Source organism: Microcaecilia unicolor, chromosome 4, assembly GCF_901765095.1.
Source record: "Microcaecilia unicolor chromosome 4, aMicUni1.1, whole genome shotgun sequence".
Lineage (NCBI taxonomy): Eukaryota > Metazoa > Chordata > Amphibia > Gymnophiona > Siphonopidae > Microcaecilia > Microcaecilia unicolor.
Genome location: NC_044034.1, coordinates 91,243,751 through 91,271,189, shown reverse-complemented (window position 1 = coordinate 91,271,189; position 27,439 = coordinate 91,243,751). Strand labels below are relative to the sequence as shown.

General features: G+C 42.0%; 1 long non-coding RNA gene across 1 annotated transcript in view; it reads right to left on the bottom strand.

Annotated features, from left to right (window-relative positions):
• LOC115468620 overlaps positions 1 to 27,439 on the bottom strand; it is a 155,593-nt gene that overhangs the window by 95,255 nt on the left and 32,899 nt on the right. Inside the window, exon 2 of the long non-coding RNA XR_003941897.1 lies at positions 605 to 700. This is a non-coding gene — a long non-coding RNA (uncharacterized LOC115468620). The remainder of the gene's footprint in view (positions 1 to 604; positions 701 to 27,439) is intronic.

Sequence of the window (27,439 nt, the reverse complement as noted above, 5' to 3'; positions counted from 1 at the left end):
AACAGATCTAAGTCGTTTACAATAACAAAATAGAATTTGGGAGGGAATAGACATTGGAAAACACATGAGGAGGCCTAGGTTACAACATTATATGTAACATTAAAATATTCCGGTAGTAATAGGAAGGACAGTACTGAATATGGACAAGACATGTTACACTGGACACCATGGATGGGCCAAAATTACATCACCTGGGACATTTTATCAGGAAAAGTCTGACCAAAATAGTAATATTTTAGAACTGACTTAAATGGCTTACGAGAGGTATCTAGGCAAATATCCAAGGCAAACTATTCTAAAGAAAGGAGGCCAGCATGCCAATTTAATAAGTTGTACAACCACAATCCAGTGATGAAATAAAACTACTTTACAATAATCACATTTGTAATTAATGGCAGTACAAGTATTTAAATGCAGTTGGGGACAAAAAGAATGGTATATAGATGCTGCTTGGGTTTAAGCTTGTCTTGTACCCCAAAATGACAACGAACAATACAAATAAGATTGGTTTATTTAAATTAAATTTACTTTTTTTTTTTAATAGGAGTGATAGACATGGTAAAGTTAGAGGGTCATCTGTTCCACCAAAAACTATAATCCTTACCTAAGGGTTTTCTTTGCCTTTTCCTGATGATCTTATTCACAAATAGATGCTGTTCAAGGAGAGCCTTTGCAGTCCTATGAAGTATTTTTTTGACCCCTGAAAGCAATAGGAAGGCGTGAATTTACTGTTAAGAAAGTGAGCAGCTGCAGAATAAAATGGAGTAACTGAAGAGAGCATTTGTTTGAAGCAAACCATGAATGAGAGAGACAAGACAAATCTAACCACAGGACGAGAAAATGAAATCTGACTGACTTGAGAGAAGAGAAGAACAAATAAAGGTCACACACACACACAAAAAAGAAACTAGAATAGATTGAGCAAAATCAGAGTGAATAAAAATGAAAGAAACAAGAATAAAAAGGGGTAACATGTAAATAGAAGAGAATGAATTAGCTAGATATTGTGAACAAAAGAACTTTTGCTGTTGTGTAGCATTTCGAGCTACTATACAGTTAGAAACAATTCCAGTTAAGTTTTTATTCAAAGATTTTTTTTCCACTTTGCTTAGAATAAAAGAGTAGCACCTATTCTTATGACCATAGACCTCTTTAGACATTACTATAATTTTAGTAGGTCAGGCATTAAAAACAAAGGCAGTTTGTAGTATAGTATAGCACTTAGCCCCTGTTTAGTGTAGTTAGAGCATAGCATAGCAGTTACTAAACTCATTTCATTCCTACCTACTCGCTTCACTGTCATCCATCGTAGGCTTAATATTTGTTTTATAGACTCAGCCAACTAGGAGTATAGAAGGTTTAATTAGGTTACCTTCATCAGTTAGTAATTAGCTTTTAGTAATACCGAATTTTTAGATTCTTGAGGAAAGCCTAAAATAGTACAACATATAATTAAGCTTACTAATTAATTAAAAGTCCAGCAGTATAAAGGTGCAAAGCAGCAGTCCAGCAACAAGATGGGGGTTATCCAGTCTTTTGCACTGACCATTACAAGTATGCATTTGGTGCAGAGCTCCTAGCATTCAGGGAACAAGTTCAGTCCCTGGAGGGTATAGTAGCAGACTTGGAGAAATTGAGGCAGTCAGAACTATTACTTATTTATTTAGACTTTGCTTGCACCTTTTTCAGTAGTAGCTCAAGGTGAGTTACATTCAGGTACACTGTCTCCATAGGCCTCAATCTAATTTTGTACCTGATGCAAAGGAGGGTTAAGTGACTTGCCCAAGATCACAAGCAGCATTAGTGGGATTTGAACTGGGCACCTCTGGATGTCAAGACTGGTGCTCTAACCACTAGGCTACTTCTCTACTCCAGACCTTCAGGGTAGTGAATGACACGGGGACAAAGTCTGACCCTGACCATATCCCCTTCCTCACACCCACCCTGTCTCTGCAAACTCAAACTCCACTGCACTAGTTCCATCATTTTCGATGAGACAATCACTTGTTTTTTGAACGAATGAGATTTTGTAATGTTGCGGGAGGGGATGGGGGGCAAACTTTTGTCCCTATGTCATTCTGTACTTCAGGAACATAGTAGTGAGTGCCTTCCCGCCCACCACAAGAGCATTGGATCATCAGTCTTTCTTCATCTGCAGTGAGGAGAGAACATGCTGCTTGTGGCTCCTCACAGCCTCTGGTGTGTCAGATCTTTTTGAGCTTTCTTTTTGTGCTTTCCCCGTGGGCATTTTTTTGTCCTGTATTCTATTTTTCCCTTTTTGGGATTGTATTCTACCCTCCCCTTAAAGTTTTAGTTGTTGTTTTCCCCATGTTTAAGTTTTGTTATTTTTTCTCATGCTCAAGAGGCCCTCTTAGGCTGAGCCTCGGTCAGGATATTTTCCCTTCATTTTTTCTTGATTATTTGCCTCTTTTTCTATCATCTTCAAGTCATTTGATTTGGCCATGGCTATTTTCCCATCCATGTCATCGAAGGTTCCCAGTAGCTTTAAGTGCTGAGCTCAGTACAATTGGACCATATCTGGGACTGACACCCATTCCTGGTGGTTCCAGTGTTTGGGGCCAGACCATAACTCTACTAACTGTGATATTTGCTTGTGTATGCAAAAAAGAACCCAGTTATCCAGAAAGACTCAGAAGAGAAAACTTTTAAAGCCAGATCTGGATCGTCAATGTTGGTGCTTGTGCTGGCATCAGGTGCATTGGTCCAGTGGTGTGCTGGTAAATTTTTAACAACAGGCTCTCTCCCCGGTCTACCTCGGTGCCCCCCCGTCCACTACTGCGCCCCCCCATCCACCTCTGCGCCCCCCCCCCCGCCCACCTCTGCGCCCCCCCCAAAAAAATTGCAGAGCTGGCTATAGCCAGGGGGAGGGCCATGCATTACTCTCTCCAGGAAAAAAAAATTAAATGATCCCAGGTTCCAATCTAATTCATGTTTAATATGGGATAAAATGCCATAAATAAGTAAATAAATATAAACTTTTAACGTTCAGCACCTGATTCTCAAAGTGGACATATTCCAAACACTATAATGAAAATAAAATTATTTTTTCTACCTTTGTTGTCTGGTGACTTTGTTTCTCTGATCATGCTGGTCCAGTATCTGATTCTGCTGCTCTCTATCTGTTCCCTTGACTCCGTTTCCAGGGCTTCCTTTCCATGTATTTCTTTTCTTTTCTCCTTTCTTCTTCATTTCTGGTCCTCCGCAGACTTGACTGTACAGTGGATCCAGCTTCTGCCTATTTTCTCCATCCATGTGCAGTTTCTCTCCTCACTTCCTTTTCCCTCATCTAATCTCCTTCCTCTATCTTCCCTCCATGTCCAGCATTTCTTCTCTCTCCCTTTCCTCCCCTCCATCCATGTCCAGAATTTCTCTTGCCCTCCCCTCCATCCATGTCCTGAAACTCTCCTCTCTCACCTGCCCCCCTCCACCCATCCATGCCCAGCAATTCTTTCCCCTGCTCCCCTCTACCCATCCATGCCCAGCAATTCTCTCCCCTGCCCCCTTCTACCCATCCATGCAATTCTCTTCCCTGCCCCCCTCTACCCATCCATACCCAGTGATTCTCCTCCCTCCCCTGCCCTCCCCTCCCAAACATGTCCAGCGATGTCCTTCACCCCCACCCTCCCCTCCTGCTCCCATCTGTCTTTTTCTATTACCTCCGTCAAAGTGCTGCACTATTTAAAGCCCTGCTGCCCGTCTCCAGCCTTCCCTGCTTGCTTCTTGATGAGTTCGTTCCCTCAGTCCCGCCTTCGCGGAAAAAGGAAATGACGTCAGAATGACATCAGAAGGCGGGACTAAGGGAACAAATGCATCACGAAGCAAGCAGGGAATGCTGGAGATGGGCAGCAGGGCTTTAAATAACGCGGCGCTTCAACGGAGGTAATAGAAAAAGACGGATGGGAGCGGGAAGGGAGGGTGGGGGCAAAGGACATCACTGGACATGTTTGGGAGCGGGAGGGGAGGTAAGCATGGCTTGTGATGGTGCCCTCCTGCCATGTTTACCTTGTGTAATGGAGTCGGCTCACCCCCCGAAGAACAACCGGCTCGCAAGAGCTGTCAAAATTTAACAAGCGGCTCTTGCGAGCCGGTGTGAGCCAGCTCCAGAACACCACTGCATTGGTCCCTATGACTGCTAGACCCATGCACTGGGAGTGGGTGTGCATCGTGCAGGTCTCCACTGGCTTTGGAGCTGTCTGCTGTACTAGGCCTCCAGGAACTGTCAGCATTAGACCTGACACCAAGGAGGTGTGAGGATTCGATGAGGTCCTTGTCGGCACCAAGGGGTGTCAATGCTCGGCATGGGGTAAAACCCAAGAAGCAAAAGCATTGATCCTCCTCGATGCATGGTGCTAGGAGCTCAGGGGCACCAAGGGATCTGGTACCTGAGAAGCATCGAGGAGTTGCTGACATGGGGGTGTCCATGCAGCCGGGACCAAGCACCAGTGTCAACACTGGCAGTTCAGCAGGCTGTCTCTGAACTACATCCTAACATGATACTTTTCATGTGGCATCCAGGATGTGTGCCCAGAGTATAGCAATGCACAGACTGTCATAGCTGCGTGTCTCTGACTTGGACCTGGCGGTCCAGCAGAGGCTGGTAGATGCCACATGCCGGGGAGATAATCTTTTTGGAGAAAAAGGTGGAGGAGGTCACAGATCTCATAAAAAAACACACTAATACCATCACATTTTCCCAACAGACGCCTTCTGCACCCTCCTCATCCAGGAGGTTTTTGAGCAAGTTGAACAGAGATCCCTATTACTCACAGAGGTGTAGGTACATTCCTTATCACCTTCTTCAGCAGGCTCAGTCCCAGCATGCTTATTCTTGTCAACAGTGTGCACCAAAGGCCCAGCCAGCTCCCCAGTAAAAACAGGAGACACGTTTATGACTGGCTCCATCAGAGCATAGCCATGGTAACTGTGACTGTTCTGAATGACCTACAGTTGGGAGTGAGGCTACGTGGTTTTTTTTTTTCTTTTTTCAAGAAAGTTGGCCCCTTGTAATCTCCGATGGTGGGTTTTCCAAATAGTCCATCTCGGTTATGCACTGCATTGGCACCAAAGACCACCAAATTGCCCTCTGAGAGCATCTTGCTTCAGCTCTCATCACAAAGAAGTACTTGCACAAGACCTCTCTGCACTTCTAAGGGCCCATGAAGTTGAGCCTGTTTCACCAGGGGAAGAAGGGAAGGGATTCTATTCCAGGTACTTCTTGTCCCAAAGAAGACGGGGGAGATTCATTCTATCCTAGACCTAAGGGCCCTGAACAAATTCCTGGTCAACGAAAAGTTCAGAATGGGCTTCCCTGGGCACCCTTCTCCCAGTGATTCAGGATCAAGATAGGCTAAGCTCTCTGGACAAAGAACGCTTACACTCGTATCCCAATACTTCCAGGCCACAGGAAGTATCTCAGATTTCAGGTGCGAACATACCACTTTCAGTACTGTGTGTTGCCATATGGCCTCGTGTCAGCTCCCAGGGTTTTCACCAAATGTCTAGCAGTAGTTGTAGCTGGTGAAGAGCATGTCGAAGGATGGTGTTAAAGAGTCCATGCAGAGAACTATCAAGTGCTAGAGCTACTAGGGTTCATTTTAAACTACCCCAAATACCATCTGCTTCCATCTCAGCAATTGGAGTTCACTGTAGCCCTGCTAGACACACAGCAGGTGTGTGCCTTTCTCCCTGTGCCAAGGGCGAAAGCTCTTGTCACACTTGCCACTTGAGTTCTAGCCAGCCAGCAGGTCACAGCTCAGCAGATGTTGAGGTTACTAGGCCACATAGCCTCCACTGTGCATTTCACTACCCTGATACATTTTGACATGAGAACTGCCCAGTGGACCCTAGCTTCCCAATGGTGTCAGGCCTCCGGGAACCTAGCGGATGTCATTCGGGTGACACCGAAGTTGGTTCAGTCCCTCCTCTGGTGTACAATTCATTCCAATTTGACTATGGGACTTCCATTCCAAATTCCTGAGCCCCGGAAGGTGCTGATGATGGATGAATCCCACCAAGGTTGGGGAGCTCACTTGGATGGGCTTCATGATCAAGGTCCTTAGTCTGGTCAGGAGACAGATCTTCACATCAACCTTCTGGAGCTATGGACAATCTGGAACACTCTAAAGTCTTTCAGAGATCAACTGTTCAACCAAATTGTACTAATTCAAATGGACAATCAGGTTGCAATTTATTACACCAACAAGCAGAGGGGTACCAGATCATACCCTCTGTCAGAAGGCCGTCCAGATGTGGCAATGGACTGTCCAGAACAGGATGGCTGTTGGAGCCACATACAGGTGGATCTCTTTTGCCACTCCATTCAATCTCAAAATCCCTCGGTACTGTTCCAGGCTCAGGGCACATGACAGACTAGCGTCGGACGCCTTCCTCCTCCATTGGTAAAACGGCCTTCTGTATGCATATCCTCCCATCCCTCTTTTGAGGATGACTTTGCTGAAATTCAAGCAAGACCAGGGAACCATAATCCTTATTGCCTCATATTGGCCCAGGCAGATCTGGTTCCCTCTTCTTCTGAAGTAATCTGAATCAATCAATTTTCCAACAATCTTTTCCAAACCTCATACCCATCCTGGCGAAAGCACACTGCACACCTTGGGCTGCAAACAAGCATTGGCCTTTTACCTGCAGCAGACTAGGCTCTAAAGACGGTACACCAGCTTTTTATTTCTTTTGATCCCAACAGGATGAGATTGCCATTGGTAAATGCACAATTTCCAGTTAGCTAGCAGATTTCATATCTGGACTGACTCTGGAGGGTCATGCCAAGGCTCACAATGTCAGAGCCATGGCGGCATCAGTAGCCCATTTGAAATCAACCTCTATAGAAGAGATTTTGAAGGCTGCAACATGGTCTTTAGTCCACACATTCACATCTCACTATTGACTTGAGCAAAGATATCCGACGTGATAGTTGTTTTGCACAGACAGTTCTGCAGAATTTGTTTGTGGTCTAGAATACAACTCCCCCCCTCCCCGGCCCATTTTGTTCTGTTCCAGGGTGCACTCTCACACAGTTTGTAAATAGTTTCAGGTTAATTAACATTTTTGATTCACCGTTGAAAGTTCAAATTGTCCTATTTTCGGTGAGCCTGGTAGCTAGGGATTCCCACATGTGAGAATTGTCTGGCCTGCTTGTCCTTGGAGACAGCGAAGATACTTAACTGTAGCAGGTATTCTCCGAGGACAGCAGGCAATCGATTCTCACATACCCTCCAACCTCCCCTTGGAGTTGTTTCATATAGCTCTTTTACCGTACTGATGGTTGTGCGCTCTCGCGGCAGGTGGGAATGTACTTGTACATGCACGGTGGGGGCACTATCAACCTGAAAAGCTGTGCTTAACACAAGACTACCTCTACTTCAGGAAGCTGGTGAAAGCTTGGCTTTTCAACCAAGCCTTTAATGGAAGAAGTAACTAACTTGTTTGTCTCACTCACACACACAAGGTTTGACTTGGGCTGCACATACTGCACCGGGACATGTTTATCCACTCCTACCCTAGCTGAGATAATATTTAACCATCTCTCTGACCTCACGTAAAACTTTCTTCAAATCAATCACCTTACATTCTAATTCTTCCTACTTTCTTACTCATCTATATGTTACAACTTTGCCTTACTCCTCACTACCAATTATAATGTTCTAGTACATATTGTGTTGTCATTGCAAGCAGTATACCATGCCATACTTTGTATTGTTGTTCAAATATTTTTACTGCTCTAATTGCATACTGCCCATGTTTGATCTATTCTTACTGTGCACCGCCTTGACTGAATTCCTTCAAAAAGGCGGTAAATAAATCCAAATAAATAAATAAATAAATATTACGCTATAAAAGCTTTGTGCACTGGGCAACGTGGATGACATCACCCACATATGAGAATTGATGGAGAATATATGCTACAGGTAAGTATCTTCGCTTTCTCCAAGGACAAGCAGGCCAGATGATTCTCACACGAGGGTGACCTCATCCACGTCACCTGGTGCGGAACGCTTTTATAGCATAATATATCTTTAAGAGCATGTGACAGAGCCTCTACCTTGCATGCACAAGTGCCTTCCCACCTGCTGAGAGAGCCATGATCTAGGCAAACAATTGGCTATGCTCTTTGAATTTAAAGGATGCTTATACCCACATGTAGATTTTTGTGACTGGAAGGTATCTCAGATTTCGGGTGGGGAAATACCACTATCAACATCACGTTCTGCCATTTGGCCTTGTGTCCACTTCCAGTGTGTTCACAAAATGGCAAGCCATAGTTGCAGTGTCACTACATACATTGGGAGTTCATGTGTTTCTCTGTCTGGACAATTGGCTGGTCAAGAGCACATTGAAGGTAGGAGCTCAAGTATCAATGAAGAGAATTATTTGGGTGGTGAAGATACTAGGTTTTATCAACTATCTCAAATTCCATTTGTTCCCAGTCCACTAATTGGAGCACATTGAAGCTGTGCTAAACACAGTTCAGGCTTGGGCCTACCTGCCTCAGGTGTCAGCAGATACTCTAATTTCAGTGGCGTACCAAGGGGAGGGGGCGGTGGGGGTGGTCCACCCCGGGTGCACGCCGCTGGGGGGTGCCGCGACGCGCACCTGCTCCGAGTTCGCTAACTTGCTCGTTTGCTGCAGCTCCCTCTGCCCCGGAACAACTTACTTCCTGTTCCGGGGCAGAGGGAGCTGCAGTGAACGAGTAAGTTAGCGAACTCGGAGCAGGCGCACGCCGCGGCACCCCCCCCATTGGCGTGCACCCTGGGGGGGTGTCATTTCACCGGGGGGGGGGAGGTGTCATTTCGCCGGGATGGGGGGGGGGCGCATCGGCGATCCGCCCCGGGTGCCATCCAGGCCAGGAACGCCACTGTCTAATTTGCATGGCCATGCAGGCCCAGCACAGCCAGTAGGTCTCACCTTGGCAGATGTTGGGATGGCAGATGTTAGGCCAAATAGCTTCCACAGTGCATGTCATGCCCATGGTACATCTCCATTTTAGAGACACCCAATGGACCCTTTCTTCCCAGTGGTGCCAGGCAACTGGGAACCTTGTGTATGTCATCTTGGCCACACAATTTAGTTCTGTCGCTTTTGTGCTGGACAATTCGGTCCAATTTGACTCAGACTCCCATTCCAAATTCCTCTGCCCCAGCAGATTCTGACCACAGATGCATCCAATCTGGGCTCGGGAGCTCATGTGCAGGAGCTTCACACCTAGTGACACTGGTCCACTCAGGAGACCAAACCACATCAATTCCTTAGAGCTTTGGGCAATCTGGGACACTCTAAAGGCTTTCAGAGATTGACTGATGAACCAAATTGTCTTCAGGGGGCATGGGCTCTTACGCCTTGACTCAGGAAAAAGTTGGGATGTGGCAGTGGGCCATCAGCCATAGTATGGTGCACCAAGCCATCTCATGCAGTTGCATCACTCTACTCAGTCTGTCTGCCAGACTATTGTCTCCCCTCGCACAAAGTTTCATCATAACAGAATAGTTATCTGCAGCATTGTAAGTTCCTTCAGAAAGTGGTGTCGGAGTTCCATCTTAACCAGTCAGTTGTCTTTCTAACCTTTTCCCCAAAATCTCATGCCCATCCTATAGAAAGCGCATTGCACACCTTGAACTGCAAGTGAGTCTTAGCCTTCTATCTGTAGCGGACTAAAGCCCACAGACAGTCCACACATCTTTTTGTTTCTTTTAATCTAAGCAGGATGGAGGCAGCTATTGGTAAACACACTTTATCCAATTGGCTAGCAGACTGCATCTTTTATTTATGCCCAGGCTGGGCTGACTTGAGGGTCGTGTTGTGGCACACAATATTGGAGCCATGGCTGTGTCAGTAGCTCACCTTGAGATCAGCCTCTGTTGAAGAAATTTGCAAAGCTGCAATGTGGTCTTCAGTCCACGCATTCACATCTCATTACTGTCTTAAACAGAATACCTGAAACAACAGTTCTGCAGAATTTGTTTAGTGTCTAAAATCCAACTTTACCTTCCTAATCCCAATGTTATTCTGTTCTAGGCTGCATCCTCACAACAAGACTGTATTTAAGTTAAGGTTGATTGGTTTCTAGTTGGCCTTGCCATTACAAGTCACTATTGTCCTCAATTTGTTGTTTTTGGTGAGCCTGATAGCTAGGGGTTTCCATATGTGAGAAAAAATGATCTGCTTGTCTTCGGAGAAGGTGAAGTTACTCACTTGTAGAAGGTGTTCTGGCATGTTTTCGAGGCCATGTCCAATGGACTTCGCTGGTGGCACATCCAGATGTCTGTTTCCTTAAGGGTGTTAATCACTTGCAGCCTCCCAGGTGAGGCTATCTTTCCATCTTGGAATTTTAACATGGTCTTCCCTGCCTTCTAGAGGCCTCCACTCGAGCCTCTGGATAAACTCACTTTCAAAGACCTAGCTCTGAAAGCAGTTTTTCTGGTGGCAATAACATCAGCCAGGTGGGTGTCAGACTATAGGCTTTGTCATGCTGTGACCATTCCAGTGTTTTATTGAAGCAGGAGCCACAATTAGTATACTGCCCTCCTTTCTGCTAAAGGTAGTCTCTGTTGTCCATTTGAATCAACTGATTTCCTCCGCTCCTTTTGCAGGGAAGATTACCCAGGGGAGTTTTGTTCCCTCTGGTGTCTGGATGTTCCAAGAATTCTTCTTAGATACCTGGAAGACACCAAGGAGTTTAGGAGATTTGACCTTCTGTTTGTTTTGTTTTCTGGCTGCAAGAAGGGCGACCAAGCTTCCAAAGGTACCACTGCAAAGTGGCTTAAAGAAGCCATCTTCTCTGCATACTTGTTGGCAGGAAGATCTCCGCTGTTGAATCTGAAGGCTTATTCCCCTAAGACACTCTTATTCATTAAATATTTTGGATTCAGTTATGTGCTGTATATCAATTTACAAATTCTAGTTTTTACACATTCTGTTTCGTATTATTTGTTTCCTATTTATTCATGTAGTTTTTTGATAATATCCATGATTCCTTTTATTCATATACATTTTTATATTGTTTTATGCATAAGCTGATTTATTTATGTTCATTTATCTAGACCCCTGATACAGGCGTTTTTCGCTGAAACATGTACTGTGTTGGGTTTGATCAATAAAGCAAGGCTGAAACACCCCCATTCTTGAAGGCTCCTTGTGTTTTTTGCTATTTATTCCCCAAGATCGTAATTTACTTCATTTACAGAGTCACAATCTATCTTTATTGATGAAATTTGCATCAATAGAGATAGTGGTCCTCTGCGCACACTTTTCTGAAGTATTACAGATTGGACATGATTCAGCCTTCGAGGCCTCTGTTTTTCTGCAGATATTTTCATAACCCGCCCTACTTGAGAACTGCTTTGTTATATCCCACAAGCCTCTGGACTGATCTGCGGGATGCACAGGAAGGAAAAATTAGTTCTTACCTGATAATTTTCTTTCTGTTAGTCCCAACAGATCAGTCTAGAGGCCCACTCGGATTATCGGGAGTGGACTCTTTTCGTTCAGTCTGTCTGTGTGCGTGTATATAAAATGTCTAACTCTAGGGAGTTCATGGCTGGGTTTTGTTTGCAGACGCTGTTTAAAAAAAAAGTGGACACATACGGAATCTAAGATTGACAATGTTATAAATAAGGCCTGGGTCAAGTTGAAGGTGGTGTGTCAGCTACACCCTTATCTACCTGCCCAGGACTTCCACACAGAGGTCCAGGCGACTGGGTTGAGTCATCTGGACTAATGTAATACGTTGTATCTGTGTTTACCTAAATTAGTATTGAAGTTATAGAGGATACAAAATATTGCCAACTATGCCTGTCAGAGTCCTTCTAAGCTGCTGTGCTATAGTCTGTGTCTGTGCTGCTGTCTGCTAGAATTGGGATGGATTATCAACATAACATGGTGGGAGAAGTTAAGTACCTGCCATTCAGTCCAATGCCATTGTTTGGAACCTGATCACTGCTGAGAGGCAGAGAAAAGGGCATTACAGAACAAGAAAGGAAATAGATTGGTGCAGTAGGACATAGCTGTGAGTGTGGAGTGGGGGGACAAAAGAATAAAGGAAGGGAAGGTGGAGGTAGGAACGGTTTGGGTGCAGAGGAGAGAATTTGGCATGGAAAGAGATGGAGAAAAGGGGATAAGGTGGAGCAGGATGCAAAGAGAAAGGCAAGTGTGGGTGAAAGGAGCAGAAGAGAGAAGGGAGGAGGGAGTGGTTGGGTAATGGAAGTTTGGGGCACAAGAAGGGAAGAGCAAAGGGATGGAGGCAGAGAGGGGAGTGTGGGATGCAGTGGCATAACCATGGGTTTCCAGCACCAGGGGCTAATCTTTATTTGTGTCCCCCTATCATCACACACCAAATCAGTGCCTCCATGCTTTTGTTTGATCTTCCAGCTTCTCTAGTTCCCCCCTCCCAAACCCTCTGTTGGTACCCCATTGATGGGATGGGGTTGGGATAGGATGAGGAGGAAGATAAGAAATTGGGAGGAGAGGCGGTAAGGGAACATCAGGATAAGGGAGAGGGGAATGCCAGGCTGCCTCAAGGAATTGTAAAACACCAAGCCAGCTTTTGATGCCTTCCTCCTGCATTGCCGCCTCCTCCCTGCATAGAGTCAGTCTGCCCACATAACCATGACTCACCTCGGAGGTCCTGGTGTGACAGGCAGGATTGATTCCCATTCACACCTGTCCTGGTGGCTGTCTTCAAAATGGTGCCACCAGGATGTTCAACCTGCCATATAAGGGGGGGGGGGGGGGGGGGAGAAAAAGCCCTTACATGCCAACTTGAACCCCTAGCAGTAGTGCAGAAAGAGAACCGCAGAAAGAGAATATAGATAAACCCTCAAAGTTCAAAATAGGTGACCACAAATTAAAAATAGAATTATATACACAAAAATTAAACTGAACTCTCAAGAAACCACACTCTGCATGCAGTACAACACCAGAGAAAAGGAGATGCAACTTCTCTTGCACTATGCAAAATATAAAGATAGCAGATGTAAATTCCAAAAATCACTAAATTGAAAACATTTTGTTTTTTACATTTGTTGTCTAGCCATTTTATTTTTCTAATCATGTTGGTCTCGTTCTCTGGTTTCTGCTTTCCTCTGTCTTAACTTTTTCTCTCTTCTCACTTCCTTTTCTACATCCATCTCGGACATTGATCTTTACCTTTCAGCTTGCTTCAATTTAATTTTCTCTTACCCACTAAGATTTCATTCCACCTCCTTATCATCAACTCTTCAATCTCTTCCTTTTTACTACTTCTACATACAGCTTTTCAATTATTTCCCTCACCCTAGCCCCCATTCCCTATCCTTTCAGTAATTTCACCCTCCCCCATGGCCAGCATCTTTCCCCCTCTTTCCAGAATTTCTCCTTTCCCTCTTTTGTTCCTTCTCTCTCCTCCCTCCCTGTATCCAGTGTTCCCCCCCTCTCTCTCTCTGTCCTCCCATCAACCCCACTTTGTTTGATCTCTTCTCAATTTCTGCATTTCCTTTCTCTCAATTACCTCTTTCTGTGTCCAGCATCTGCACTCATCTTTTCCCTCCCAATGTCCAGCATCTCCTATCCATTTTTCTATAGCCACGTGTCCAACATTTCCCCTCCATCTGTTTCCATCCATGTTCAGTATGTCCCTTCTGTCTCTCTATATTCCCCTCTGTTCTCAATTTCCGCATTTCCTGTCTCTCAATTTCCTCTTCCTGTGTCCAGCATCTGCACTTATCTTTTCTATCCCAATGTCCAGCATCTCCTATCCATTTTTCTTATGTCCACGTGTCCAACATTTCCCCTCCATCTGTCTCTCTACATTCCCCTATCTCCATATGCTTCCTAGTGACCAATATCTCCACTTCATATTTCTTTTCCTTTGCCTCTGTGTTCAATATCTCCCTACCCCCCTCATGTCCAGCATCTCCCTTCCATATTCCTATGCACCTCTATCCAGCATATTCCCTTCTTTCTCTATATCCTCATATGTCCAGAATCTATGATCTCCCAGTTCCCACCTTTTATGAGTCCACTATCTGCACTTCGTCCCTCCCCCGTATCCAGCATCTGCCAATCCAGGCAGAACTCCGCAGTTTCAATGCATGGTTGAGTCAATGGCCCAAGGATGAGGGATTTAGTTAGTTAGGACCTGGACAACATTCTGGGGAAGGGAGAGCCTTTCTAAAAGGATGGGACTAGGCTGCTGACACTAACTTTTTACAAAAGAGAACATTTAAATTAAAATGGGGGTGGGGGTGGGGAGAGCCAACAGTCATCCAGGATTGCATGGTTCGGTGTGGAGTTATCTTCAAGGGATACTATTGAAATAGGACATTTAGGGAATCCCAAAAGAGAGGTTTCAATAATGGTGAAATCAAACAAAATAAAACATGGAACAGAAAATAAGATGATACCTTTTTTATTGGACATAACTTAATACATTTCTTGATTAGCTTTCGAAGGTTGCCCTTCTTCATCAGATTGGAAATAAGCAAATGTGCTAGCTGACAGTGTATATAAGTGAAAACATTCAAGCATTACTATGACAGTCTGACAGGGTGGGAGGATGGGGGTGGGTCGAAGGTATGCATGGGGACATCAAAGCATATCATTGATATTCTAACAGGATGGGTGTGGATAGGTGAGGGGTGGGGTGATCAACAGAGACATACAGCTTTATGGTTTATAATGGGCTAGGAACCCCAGGTCCTTGTTAAGTCCTTTCTGTTGGGTGTTAAAATATTCAATCATTCTGACTTCAAAGGTCTTACGTTCTTGTATGGTTTTAAAGTTACCTTTCAGTATTCTCACTGTGAAATCACTGGTACAGTGTCCTGGTTCTGTGAAGTGCTGTCCCACCGTGGTGGGGGCCCTACTGGCTGTATTGTTCATGTGATGTCTATGTAAATTGAATCTTGTCTTAAGCATCTGGCCTGTTTCTCCAATATAGCATCCTTCGTTACATTTTTTACACTGAATGATATATACCACATTGGAAGATGAGCAAGTGAAAGATCCCTTTATGTTGAATATCTTTCCTTTGTGGGTAACTGTGGGGTCCTGTGAAATATTTTGGCATAGTTTGCAACTGGATAAATTACAGGGACGTGTGCCCTTCTGTTCCTTTTCAGTCTGTGATGGAAGTTTACTTCTGATTAGCTTGTGTTTTAAGTTGGGTGGTTGTCGGAAGGCCAGTACTGGTGGGGATGGAAATATCTCTTTCAGTAATTCATCCTCCTGGAGTATAGGTTGTAGATCTCTTATGATTTTCCTCAGTTTTTCCAGCTCTGGATTGTATGTCACTACAAGGGGAATTCTATCTGTGGATTTTTTCTCCTTGTACTGTAGCAGATTCTCCCTGGGTGTTTTGAGGGAGGAGGCAATATTCTTGGAGATTATTTTGGGGTTGTAGCCTTTCTGTTTGAAGGATGCACTCAGGCTTTTAAAGTGTCTGTCTCTGTCCCCTGGGTCAGAGCAGATACGGTGGTATCTTGTGGCTTGGCTGTAAATGATGGATCTTTTTGTATGTGAAGGATGGAAGCTGGAGTTGTGGAGGTAGCTGTATCTGTCTGTGGGTTTCTTGTATATAGATGTTTGTATACAGCCATCACTGATTGAGACCGTGGTGTCCAAAAAATTGACTTTTTCTGGGGAGTAGTCAATTTTGAATCTGATTGTAGGATGGTATGTATTGAAGGCAGAATAAAATTGTTTCAGAGTTTCTTCACCCTCCGTCCAAATCATAAAAATGTCATCAATGTACCGGTAGTATTTTAGAGGTTTGGTGTGGTGTATATTCAGAAATGTCTCTTCCAGCTCAGCCATAAAAAGGTTGGCATATTGGGGTGCTGTCCTGGTGCCCATCGCAGTGCCCATTATTTGCAGATAGATATCATTGTTAAAGCGGAAGTAGTTGTGAGTTAAAATGAATTTGATTAATTTTGTAATAGTTTCTGGTGAGTATTGATGGTCCAGTGTGGATTTTTTTAGGAGTCTTCCACATGCAGCTATGCCATCCGCATGTGGAATGTTGCTGTATAGTGATTCTACATCCATCGTGACCAGAAGGGTGTTAGGTGGTAGTTGCTTGATATTTTTCAATTTATTCTGAAAGTCTGTGGTGTCTTGTATGAAGCTGTTAGTTTTGTGTACGAGAGGTTTCAGAATTCCCTCTATGAATCCAGATATTTCTTCCGTGAGTGTGCCAATACCTGATATGATTGGTCTGCCAGGGTTTCCCGGTTTGTGGATCTTGGGTAGCATGTAGAATGAGCCCACAGCAGGTTGGTTTGGTATGAGTTTCTTCAGGTGAGGTTGCCCCATCCTCCCACCCTGTCAGAATGTCATAGTAATGCTTGAATGTTTTCACTTATATACACTGTCAGCTAGCACATTTGCTTATTTCCGATCTGACGAAGAAGGGCAACCTTCGAAAGCTAATCAAGAAATGTATTAAGTTATGTCCAATAAAAAAGGTATCATCTTATTTTCTTTTCCATGTTTTATTTTGTTTGATTTCTATTGATAACCTTAAGAGTGGACTAACACGGCTACCACACTCCTCTACTTAATAATGGTGAAAGAAAGCTATGAGTGTATAATGGGAAAACAAGGTAAAGGATGCAAATTATCCCTGTCGACGTAAAAAAAAAAAAAAATTCAAAGTAGCCCTCAAGACTTGTCAAGTTTTTAGGCCTACCTAAGGCTTTCCCATCTCTCATCTTGTTTCCTTCAATATCCTTTCTCCCTCTCCTCCTCCTTTTTATTATATGTTTGACTCTTATGTGATTGTGTTTACTAAATCTGTCCTATAAATTATTGTAGTTCCTTTTCTGTGTTTTTAGAATTGTACCCCTCTGTGATCTGCAAGTTAGTTTATGGCGATATAACAAATTGAAATAAACTATAACTATAAAGCAGCTTGTAGATGCTAGGAAGAAACACAGTTTGAAGTGTCTATATACAAATGCTAGATGCCTAAAAAATAAGATGGGAGAGTTGGAGTATATAGTACTCAATGAAGAGGTAGATATAATTGGAATCTCAGAGACCTGGAGGAAGGAGGACAATCAATGGGACACTATCAGTGTACAAATTATATCCCAATAATAGAGTGGATCAAATTGGGGGGGGGGGGGGGGTGAACTATATGTTAGAGGAAATTGAGGCAAACAAAATAAATATTCTACATAAAACATAGCAGTGTGGAATCCTTGTGGATAGAAATTCTGTGTGTGAAGGGAAAGAGTATAGAGGTAGGGTTGTATTAACAAAAACCCAAAGAGGAAAAAAATAATAAATCAACAATACCTCACTAAGGAATAACTTATAATTAGGTATTTTAAACACCAAATGACATAAAATGAATAATGTAAAGTGTGTAGCGATGAACTCAAAGTATGATATAAATAAATATATATATAGTGTTGAGAAGTGCTCAGTTCACACAACAGTCATAAATATAGTGACTGGCTGAGTAGAGAATCATCATTGAACCACTTATGTTCTCAAAAAGTGCAGAGTGCACATAATTTCTGCACTACATCCAGATGAAATAAGGCATTCTACCTTGTAATGATGTTAATGTGAGCTATGGGTTGGACTCACTTAATAATCTCCAAACTGCGTAAATATATAAAAAATATATAAAGCTAAACCACAGCCAAATATATTAACAAAAACTAGACCAATGTCCCAGCCCTAATCAAGCTCTAGAAAATTTGATGTGCTGTACTTATCTGAACAGTCTTGGATCCTTAATCGGAGATGCTATAGATATAAGCATGTCACAAAACAACGTGAGTGGAGCTGGTCAATACTCAATTGTTAGTCTGGCATCTCTAGTTACATAATCTGCACTTCTTCCATCCATCATCACAAAGCTATTCTAATAAGTTTTTTAGTATTTTCAGAGAATAAAAGAGGAAACCTTTTTCTCAAGAAAGCACCAGATTGCTCACTAGTGACCACTTGATTATTCAAATTTACAACTGGGGAATTACAAACTAATTCCTGCAGCAAGTGAAACAGTTTTTTGAGTGATTTACAACATGTTAGTCTCTTACTCAAATACTTTTTTTTTGCCCTGAATTTCCTGATGTTGCTTTTAAACTTTGTTTCTTGCAATTTCATTTCACGTCATCTAGTTCTATCACTTTCTGTTCTTTGAAAAAGATTTGTTTGCTCATTAATACCTTTCAAGTATTTAGATAAGATATCCGTATCACCCTTGTCTCTTCTCTCCCTTCAAGTCTCTTCTAATACATCTTCTGACACAGACCCCATACCAAGGTTGCCTTTCTCTGAATCACTTCAAATGTTTTTATATCCTTAGCAAACTATGCCCCCCCCCCCCCCAAATTGAATGCAGAATGATCACCTCTTGTTAGTTATGTTTCTCTATATATAGCCTAGAATCCTTCTGGCTTTGGCCACTGCCTTGACACATTGTTTTGCCACTATGAGATGCTCAAACACCATCACCCTGAGGTTCCTTTCCTATTCTGTGCACATTGGCCTCTCTCCTCCTGTCACACAGCTCCTTTGGATACCTGAACTCAAAATTATCACTCTGCATTTCTGTGCATTAAAGCTTAAATGCTAAGCTTTAGTCCATGCTTCTACTTTTTGTAGATCATTTCACATGTTGTCTACCCCTTTTGGGGGACACTTAGTTGCAAATTTTTTTTGTCATCCACAAAAAGGCAAACTTTTCCTCCTATCCCTTCAACCCTGTTGCTCATAAATACATTGGAACAGAATTGGTCCCAGAATTGATTCCTGAAGCACACCAGTATTAACCTTTCTTCTGAGTAAATTTCCATTTACCACCATCCTCTGTTGTCTGTCAGTCAACCAAGTTCTGATTTAGTTCATCATCTTGGGATGCACCCACAGGGCATTTAATTTACTCATACATTTCTTATGAGTAACATTTATTTATTTAATTTATTTATTTATTGGGATTTATTTACCACCTTTATGAAGAGATTCACCGAAGGCAGTGTACAGGTACAATTTAACATAAACCTTGCAATTTTGTTAACAGCATAACAATAGTAAAATACTAAGAATAAACATAAATACAATAAATGAGGTAAACTTGAAAACAGTAAATTGAAACCTAATAATAGAACTACCGTGAAACTGTTGGATTATTTGTAGTAAATAATTAGCAGATTTTAGTACACACAGCTTCAGCTTTAGAAATGTTAATTTCTTTCTTCATCTCTCTCTCATTCACCCCTGAATAATTCACTGCTGAGTCACTTTAAAGTTGAAGTAACAAAACATCTGTTTACTCACAGTTTGCAGTTAGATTATAATCAGACAGGCTTATATATACATATTACTATACATTTGTATTATCAGCTCCTTCCATGTGCTTAGATGGTAATGGATGCTCACACCACCATAGATCCTCTCAGGTTAGGAGAGATCATGAGCTCCATGTGCTCCATGTGCTGCATGTGCTGCATCTCACCCCCACAGGAAGTTGCATAGCAGTGTGACCTCTCTAAGTAATTCACATCAGAGGTCACAGAGTAATCACAGAGAAATAATAGGTGACAGGCAATGCATGTAAAATACAATTACATTCCAACAAACCCCTTCTCATGCATAACTGTCATGCAATTATTTATTCATACAAAGTCCAAGCTTTATACGCAAATTCACAAAATGTTCTCTGGGTAACGGTTTGGTCATGATGTCAGCTGTCATCTCACTGGTGTGACAATAGTGTAGACTGATGACCCCTTCTTTTGCCAACTCTCGCACGTTGTGGTATTTCGTTGCGATGTGCTTGGTGCGTGACTGAACCTTGTCATTCTGTGACAGTCGGATGCAGCTCTGATTATCTTCCATTATCTGGATTGGTCTCTTTTCAGCTATTCCGAAATCCAGCAAAAGTTTTTCAATCCACATCAGTTCTCTGCACGCTTCCGATACAGCCACATATTCAGCTTCTGTAGAAGACAGACTCACAATACTTTGTTTATGACTGGCCCATGAAATTTGTACATTTCCATACATAAACACATATCCACTTGTGGATTTATAATCAGAATGATCCCCTGCCCAATCTGAATCACAGTAACATATTAGTTTTGGATTACTATTGGCTGAAATCTTTAATTTACAATCAATGGTACCCTTTAAATACCTTACCATCCTTTTAACTGCAGTCCAATCTGATTTGGTAGGTGAGCTGACCCTTCTGCTCAAAATTCCTACTGCATTTGCTATATCAGCCCTGTATGTGGTAGCTAGATATAAAAGCTTACCTATGGCTGATCTATATTGGATGTTATCTGGTAAAGGTTCTCTTACTGTTTCATCCTTCAGAAAATCAGTGATCATGGGAGTGCTTACAACTTGGGCATCTTGCATACCTAAACTTTCAATAAGCTCATTTATTTTCTGCTTCTGGCTTAGAAGATAAGAACCATCATTTGTTTCTCAATTTCTATACCAAGATAGTATGACACATTACCCAGTTCTTTTATCTCAACATTGAGGTTTAAACACTTTACAATGTCCTTGTACTCTTGCTCACTTTTGCTTGCAATGAGCAGATCATCAACAAAAGCTAAAATGTATGCATATTGTCCATTTCTGCACCTAGTGTATAAACATTTATCTGCTTCACCTTGCTTAAATCCTAAATTTGTCAATATTTCATGCAATTTTTCATTCCAACATTTTGCACTTTGCTTTAATCCATAAAGACCTTTGTTTAATTTACACACTAGCTGTCTTTGTTTTGTATTTATGAAACCTGTTGGTTGTTCCATGTACAAGTCTTCAGTTATATCTCCGTGAAGAAACGCTGTTTTCACATCAATGTGGTTGACTTGCATGCCTTTTGAGACTGCAATGCTCAGAAGTGTTCTAATTGTCGTGTGTTTCACTACAGGTGCAAACACTTCATCAAAATCTTCTCCATATTTTTGAAGATATCCCTTTGCCACTAATCTGGCTTTATACCTTTCCACTTTTCCTTGTGCATTCCTTTTTAACTTGAATACCCATTTGCATCCTATAGCTTTCTTGCCAGGAGGTAATTTTGTAAGAATCCAAGTATTATTTTTATCCAATGCATCAATTTCTTCTTGTGCAGCTTTATGCCATTCAGCAGCTTCTTCTGCTGGCATTTTCTCAATCTCATCCCATGTTAAGGGCTCTTGAGCTTCTGCTGACTTTGTTAAGTAAGACAGTCTTGGGGGTGGAACACCTTTGTTTTCCCTGGATGAGCGTCTGACAACAGGTTGGTCTGACCTTTCCGCATCCTCTAAATCTGAGAGTCCTTCTCCAATTGATTCCCCTTCTCCAACTGTACTGTCTTCTTCAATGATCCTTTCTGTGTCTGCTTCCTCTGTCTGTTCCTCGTTAGATACAGATGAGTTGCTTTCAGACATCTGCCTTGGTATGGCATTTATATACACTGGCATGTCTATTATGGTTCTAGTTTCATATTCTGGATGATAAGGCTCATCTGGGATAATCCAGCCTTTATCAACCCTTTTGTTTTCATCAAAACATGTAACATGTCTTATGCCAACAATGCCAGTTTTCAGATTCAAAATTCTATATCCTTTGTGTCCTGGAGCATAGCCAACTAAAATGCCCCTTTCTGTTGTGGAATCCAGCTTATGCCTTCTTTGCTTTGGTACATGAGCATATGCTGTACTTCCAAATGTTCTTATGTGTGACAGGTTTGGCTTCCTACCATGCCATGTCTCATGTGGTGTGCGCTCAGCGCCATTAGTTGGCATTCTGTTTTGTAGGTACACTGCTGTGAGAATGGCTTCCCCCCATAGTCTTTTAGGGAGATTGCTATCTGACAGCATACATCTGGTCATTTCCACAAGTGACCTAAATTTTCTCTCTGCAACAGAATTTTGTTCTGGTGTATAAGCTACTGTTGTGATATGTTGAATGCCTTCTTGTTCTAGAAATGTGCGCATGCTTTGTGAAGTGAACTCACCACCATTGTCGGTCTGAAGAACCTTTGGTTTTCTTTCAAATTTATTGCTCACCATGGCTACGTATTTCTTCAGCATGTCTGTGACTTGACTTTTCTCTTTCAGCAAATAGGCCACACAATATCTAGAGAAATCATCCAAGAATATTAGCACAAATCTGTTATTTCCCAATGATGGGATATTAAACGGTCCACATAAGTCACTGTGTATTAAGTCCAGCACTTTATTACTCCTATTTCCTGTGTATGCAGGAAATGAGGGTCTCACACCTTTTTGAGTAACACAGTCTATGCATTTCTCCATTTTACCAGCATCTGCACTTATCTGAATGCCGGTGGCCAGTTGCTTACTGTAAAGATCCTGGATCACCTTAGAATCACGATGTCCCAGGCGGCGGTGCCAGATTTCCAGACTACATTTACCATCATTCTTCCTTACTTGCGCCAGATGTGAGGCTTCACCTGAAATGTTCAGCTTATAAACATCATTATGCATAAAAGCTTCAGCATACACTTCATCATTTTTAGAGATTGTGCACTTACTGTTTTCAAAATGAATCACAAATCCCTTCTTATCTAATGTAGATACACTAAGCATATTGCAAACTGCTTGGGGAATATACAAGACATCACTTACAGGAATTTCTTTAACTTCATTAGACACTTTGCATTTTAAGAATCCAATACCTTTGGCTTGGATCTTAGCAGTCCCTGCGTTTGCAGTTTTAAGAATACCTTCCTCTGGACACATTTCCTGAAAGAAATCTTTACAATTGGTTAAATGGCATGTGCTCCCTGAATCCAAAATCCAAGTACTTTCATTTGAATTATTATTTACCATAGTCAAAGATTTTTCTGCCATTAGAAAGCCCTTGTGTTTATCTTTGTCCTTCATACATTTCCTGGTTTGAAAATTCTTTAGTTCCATTGGCTTAGGTGAGCTAGAGGGAGTGTTTTGTGTTTCCTTACACCATTTAGATACATGTCCCTCCTTTCCACATGAGTAGCAAATCAGCTTGCCCTTGGGTGGAGTTTTCCCATAGCTCCGCCTTCCTCTGTTCTTTGCCAAGAAATTTGTTTCATTTCTCTCTGACTGACTTTGAGAACACATCTCCTCAGAATCATTTATTATGCATTCCTGCCTTAGTTTTGATGTTGCCTGTTCAAAAGATTGCCCTTCAATGGCCTCATTTACAGACCTAAAAACATCAAACTTCTTTGATAGTGAGGTAAAAAGAAATGCTCTTTTCAATGTATCACACATGGGAATTCCAGAAAGTTCTAGCTTTTGAAATGAAGACATAAGATGCATAATGTGATCATTACATTTACTTTTATCCCTTAATTTGGTTTCATTCAACTCTGCCAACCAAATTGGTTGCTGCTTTGCATATGTAGTTGCATACATAGTTCTCAGTTTATATAAAATGTCCTTTGGTGTATCTTTTCCCTCCACTAATATGGCTTGTTTCTCTGAGAGAGCTTCCAAAAGCATGCACTTCACATAATAGTTTGCATTGTCCCATTCAGCCATATTTTCAGCTGTTCTGTCTTGATCTAAGCATATATATAATCCTTTTGCTCGAAGGAGACATATGAATCTTAATTCCCATTGCTGATAATTAAACTCAGTTAATTTAGGCACCTTGAGAAAATAGAACAATGGTGAATTTCTTCCCTCAGCCATTTTCTTAGCCTTCTGTCTGCTGTGTGGGGGGAGAGAGAGACAGACTGAATCTTTCCTTTAAAACTTAAGAGAAAAATGTGGCCTTTTTTCTGCCTGGTAATATTTCTCTTCTTTTTCAATTCCTGGCCCCTGGGCCCATAACCCTTTTGTTGGATTATTTGTAGTAAATAATTAGCAGATTTTAGTACACACAGCTTCAGCTTTAGAAATGTTAATTTCTTTCTTCATCTCTCTCTCATTCACCCCTGAATAATTCACTGCTGAGTCACTTTAAAGTTGAAGTAACAAAACATCTGTTTACTCACAGTTTGCAGTTAGATTATAATCAGACAGGCTTATATATACATATTACTATACATTTGTATTATCAGCTCCTTCCATGTGCTTAGATGGTAATGGATGCTCACACCACCATAGATCCTCTCAGGTTAGGAGAGATCATGAGCTCCATGTGCTCCATGTGCTGCATGTGCTGCATCTCACCCCCACAGGAAGTTGCATAGCAGTGTGACCTCTCTAAGTAATTCACATCAGAGGTCACAGAGTAATCACAGAGAAATAATAGGTGACAGGCAATGCATGTAAAATACAATTACATTCCAACAGAAACAGTATCAAAAAGATACACATTTAACAGCACTGAAATTCAAATACCAGAGATATAATACAATGTTAGCATAATACTAATGATATACCTAATAAGCGTGCATTAGAACATTTTACTGACATAGATATGATGCTAAAGATTTTCTACAATATGGCTTTAAGAAACAAGAAGAAGTGGGAAGTGATAGATGAGTCAAACTGGTAAACTTTATTACATACTCGACACAGATCTGTGTTTCGGCCACAGGCCTGGCTTAGGAGTCTAAAAACATATTTTAAAAAGACATATATAAAACGGTAAAAGTATCTGATAACATGTAATGTAAAAACTATAAAGCTTTAGATAAGTGTGACAAAACAAATAAAATGCTCAACATATGTCATATAACCTTGTCCTGTAAGGACAATATCAGGCTTATTTTTGAAAGAGAAGGGCGCCCATCTTTCGACACAATTCGGGAGATGGGCGTCCTTCTCACAGGGTCGCCCAAATCGGCATAATCGAAAGCCGATTTTGGGCATCCTCAACTGCTTTCCGTCACGGGGATGACCAAAGTTCACGGGAGGGTGTCGGAAACATAGCAAAGTCGGGACTGGGGCGTGCTTAACACATGGGCGTCCTCAGCCGATAATGGAAAAAAGAAGGGCGTCCCTGATGGGCACTTGGCCAACTTTACTTGGTCCATTTTTTCTTGCGACCAAGCCTCAAAAAGGTGCCCGAACTGACCAGATGACCACCGGAGGGAATCGGGGATCATCTCCCCTTACTCCCCCCGTGGTCACTAACCCCCTCCCACCCTAAAAAAAAACTTTAAAAATATTTTTTGCCAGCCTCTATGCCAGCCTCAAATGTCATACCCAGCTCCCTGACAGCAGTAGGTAGGTCCCTGGAGCAGTTTTAGAGGGTGCAGTGCACTTCAGGCAGGCGGACCCAGGCCCATCCCCCCTCTACCTGTTACACTTGTGGTGGTAAATGTGAGCCCTTCAAAACCCACTGTACCCACATGTAGGTGCCCCCCTTCACCCCTTAGAGCTATGGTAATTTGTACAGTTGTGGGGAGTGGGTTTTGGGGGGCTCAGCACCCAAGGTAAGGGAGCTATGCACCTGGAAGCAATTTGTGAAGTCCACTGCAGTGCCCCCTAGGGTGCCCTGTTGGTGTCCTGGCATGTGAGGGGGACCAGTAAACTACGAATGCTGGCTCCTCCCACGATCAAATGGCTTGGATTTGGTCGTTTCTGAGATGGGCGTCCTCGGTTTCCATTATCACTGAAAACCGGGGACGACCATCTCTAAGGACGACCATCTCTAAGGCCGATCTAAATGTTGAGATTTAGGCATCCCCGACCGTATTATTGAAAAAAAGATGGCCGCCCATCTTGTTCGATAATATGGGTTTCCCCGCCCCTTCGTGAGGATGTCCTGCGAGGAAACCCTCAGGAAAACTTGGGCATCCTGTTCGATTATGCCCCTCTATATGTGATAGCCGGAAGAAATCTATAAAATGTCTTATGATCCCTATAGCATAAAACTGTAACATAAAAATATGTTATATTTAATGCCATGGTGGACAAGATATCCAATAATTACATAAAAAACTTTTAGGTGCATCAAATAATAAACAGCTCTAACACATATATATAGGAAACGTAACATGGTGTGAATCAAAAATACCTAGTTACACACACACACACACACACACAAAAATATATATATAATAACCAGAAATGCATTGGTGTTCCGATCAGTAACATATAAAGAGAAATATATATCTGATTATACAAGAGACCAAACTCTAACTTGTAAGGAGAAGTTTATATCTGATTATATAAGAAACCAAAAAAATAGCTTTTTAGAAGTACATATACATAAATGGGTGATAACCATGAATGCATTGATGTTCTAAACAATAACATATAAAGAGGACTATGTATCCAGTTATGCCTGAGAAAAAATCTCACTCCTATAGATAAGTACACAATGGGCAAGGAAACATATACTATACTCTATGCTGGATAACTCATAATAGGGCATAGTAGCATACTGGATAGAAATATATTCCCTAGAAAATGTTTCAGATACCTGGCATTTCTACTGAAAACTCACAGTAATTCTTAAAAGCAAATGTATGACTGAACTAAATCTGCACGCTAAAAAAAGCCGTTTCTCAATAAGTTACAATATGGCTTTACTATATAGCTGAGGGACCAAGAGCAGATATATGATGGGAACAAAATGCATAGTACAGATTCAGTTGGGATAATTTGATGGTTAGCTAAACTCAAGGCAAGTTCTTTGTATAGTTAACCAAGAGATAAGGTACAGATCTAAGTTACAGTGTGTGTAGCAAGCTAGTCCAGGTATAAAATGAGTGTATAGTCAGTCACCCTATGTATTAAAAGCTTGGGAGAAGAGCCAGGTTTTCACCTGCTTCCTGAAGTAGAGATACTCTCGAGTTACACAAAGCTCCTCTAGGAGTAAATTCCAGAGCGTGGGGACTACTCCTGAGAAGGTTCGCTGGCAGGTATCACATCATACAATTTCTTTTGATGAGAGTACAAATAGTGATAACCCTTGAGAGGACCTTAGAGGTCTCAAAGGTGTGTAAAGGGCTAACTTATTCTTTAAGTACTCTGGCCCATTTTGTATGAGGACCTTGAAAATCAAACAGTTTTAAATTTAGACCTGTAAGGTACTGGTAATCAGTATAGCTTTTGTAGAAAGAGTGAGCTGTGGTCACGCAACTTGGGCAGCCTGAATTAGTTGGAACAGATACAGACTCTTTTTGGTTTGGCCAGTGTACAGGGCATTACAGTAGTCTAGTCTTGATATTATCATGGCATGGACCACTGTGGTCAAACTCATCTTTTCAATATATGGAGAGAGATTTTGTAGCTGCTGTAGGTTATCAAAGGCTTTGTTGAAATCTATGTAGACCACATCTAATGAATGCCCTTAATCTAGTTCTCTGGTTTTCCAGTCAAATAAATCAAATTTGTTGGGTATGATCGTCTTTTGGAAAACCATGTTGCCTTGGATATTGCAACCCCATTTGATTCTTGAAAGTTCACAATCCTTTCCTTTAGCAGCATCTTCATGACTTTCCATCACTGAGGTAAAGCTTAGCAGCCTGTAGTTTTCCACCACTTTTCTTACTATTTTT